Source organism: Aethalodelphis obliquidens, unplaced genomic scaffold, assembly GCF_003676395.1.
Source record: "Aethalodelphis obliquidens isolate GAN/ISIS:26980383/991018 unplaced genomic scaffold, ASM367639v1 scaffold16, whole genome shotgun sequence".
NCBI classification, from domain to species: domain Eukaryota; kingdom Metazoa; phylum Chordata; class Mammalia; order Artiodactyla; family Delphinidae; genus Aethalodelphis; species Aethalodelphis obliquidens.
This window is the reverse complement of record NW_020837960.1, coordinates 21,900,816-21,903,299: the sequence shown is the minus strand read 5'-3', so window position 1 is coordinate 21,903,299 and position 2,484 is coordinate 21,900,816.

Sequence of the window (2,484 nt, the reverse complement as noted above, 5' to 3'; positions counted from 1 at the left end):
CACACACACACACACACACACACACACTATATATTTTATTTTTTGACTGCGCCGCACAGCATGCAGGATCTTCTCCTACCAGGGATTGAACCCATGCCCCCTGCAGTGGAAGCACAGAGTCTTAACCACTGGACCACCAGGAAAGTCTGAAATTTAAATTTCTAACATATATTTCCTATAAGAAATATAAATAAGGTTCTACCTAGGGGCAGGACAGGAATAAAGATGCAGACGTAGAGAATGGATTTGAGGACACGGCGAGGGGGAAGGGTAAGCTGGGACGAAGTGAGAGAGTGGCATGGATATATATACATTACCAAATGTAAAATAGATAGCTAGTGGGAAGCAGCCGCATAGCACAGGGAGATCAGCTTGGTGCTTTGTGACCACCTAGAGGGGTGGGATAGAGACGCAAGAGGGAGGGGATATGGGGGTATATGTATACGTATAGCTGATTCACTTTGTTATAAAGCAGAAACTAACACACCACTGTAACGCAATTATACTCCAATAAAGATGTTAAAAAAATTTAAGAAAAAAGAAAAGAAATATAAATAAGGTTCTATTCTTGTTGGAAGTGTTTTTTTCTGAAATGATTATTTTTGAAAAGTGTGATAAAATTGCAGCTAAAACTCAGCTGTCATGCACTGATTAATCATCAGAAATGGTGAGTGTACAGGTATTCGAGAAATTCAAAAAACTATGAGACTTGACTAAACTGACGATTTAAAATTTTAAAATCTCAATTTATTTCTCTTTAAATAATTGGCCTGTGGAAAGAGAAAAGTAATCATAGTTGGAAACATTAATGGGTCAAACTCTTACCCCACCTACTTTAGTATGAGAATCTGTCACCTTCTGAATAGGGCTTACTTTTCGCAGATTCTGCTAATACTTCTTTTATCTTAAAAAAGACAGATTGGGCACTAGTTGCATACTTAGCTTATTGATTCTCCAACTGTGGGTCACAGCTCCCCAACTGCGATGTCAGAAGATTGCCTAGGGGATTGCAAGGCCTGCTACCTCTGTTTTTGCCCCTTTTCCCTCCCTCATTTGTGATAAATTGTCTTATATATTCCACTACATATATTTAGAACCACATCAGACTGCTTTAGTATTTGCTTCCACCATCAAACATAATATAAAACTCTTGAAGATAAAGTCTTTTGTATTTGTCAATATTCTGCTTACCATGTATTTTCTTCCTTCCTAACGTTCCAAGTTTCCTTTTGATGTTTTCTTTCTGTTTAGAGAATTTTGTTTAGCCATCGTTTTAGGGTAGGTCTGTGGGTGTCCAGTTCTCTAAGCTTTCCTTCATCTGAGGTTGTCTTTATTTCCCCTTCATACCTGAAGATTTGTTTTTTGCTGAATATGAGATTCTGTGTTGACAGTTTCTTACTTTTAGTATTTAAAAAATATTGTGCAACATCCTTCTGACTGGCATAGTTTCTGACGGTAAATTCAGTCATTCTGATTGTTTCCCCACTATAGGTAAGGTGTCAGTTTTGGGTTTTTTTTTTTTGTTTTTTGTTTTTGTGGCTTTCAAGATTTTTTCTGTCTTTAGTTTTCAGAAGTTTAATTGTGATGTGTCTTGGTATGGATTTCTTTGGGTTTATCCTATACGGAATCTGATTCTGTAGATTTATGCCTCTTGCCAAGTTTGAGGAGTTTTCAGCCAGTATTTCTTCAAGGATGTTTTCCACCCTTCCAGGGACTCTGATGATACTGTTAGATCTTTTTATAGTTTCACTGAGCCTTTTTTTTTTTTTCCTTCTGTTTTTTTCTCTCTTGATCAGATTAATTTCTATTGTGCTATCTTTGAGTTTACTGATTCTTTCCTTTGCCACCCCCATTCTGCTGTTGAGCTTATCCACCAAGCTTTTTATTTAGTGATTGTATTTTTCAGTTCTAAAATTTCCATTTGGGGGACTTCCCTGGTAGTCCAATGGTTAAGACTCCATGCTTCCACTGCTGGGGGGCACAGGCTCTATCCCTGGTCGGGGAACTAAGATCCTACATGCTGCATGGCGTGGCCAAAATACAAAAATTAAAGATAATAATAAATAAATACAATTTCCATTTGGTTCTTCTTGATCTTGTCCTTTGCTGAGACTTTCTGTTTCTTTGCTGAGGCTTTCTACGTTTTTCATTAATTTCAAGCATGTTTGTAATTCCGTGGAAGCATTTTTGTCATGGCTGCTTTAAAATCCTTGTCAGATAATCCTAACATCTCTGGGATCTCAGTGTTGGCATCTCGATTGTCTTTTTTCATTCAAGTTGAGGTTTTTCTGGTTCTTGCTTTAATGAGTGATTTTCTTGTGAAACCTGGACATTTTTTTTATTATGTTCTGAGACTCTGGATCTTATTCACAACTCTTGTTTTAGCTGACACTCCTCTGGTTGAGAAGGGGGAGCACCGTCTTGTTATATTGCCAGGGGAGGTGTAAGTACAGGTTCTCCCCTTGGCCCCCATTGACACCCAAA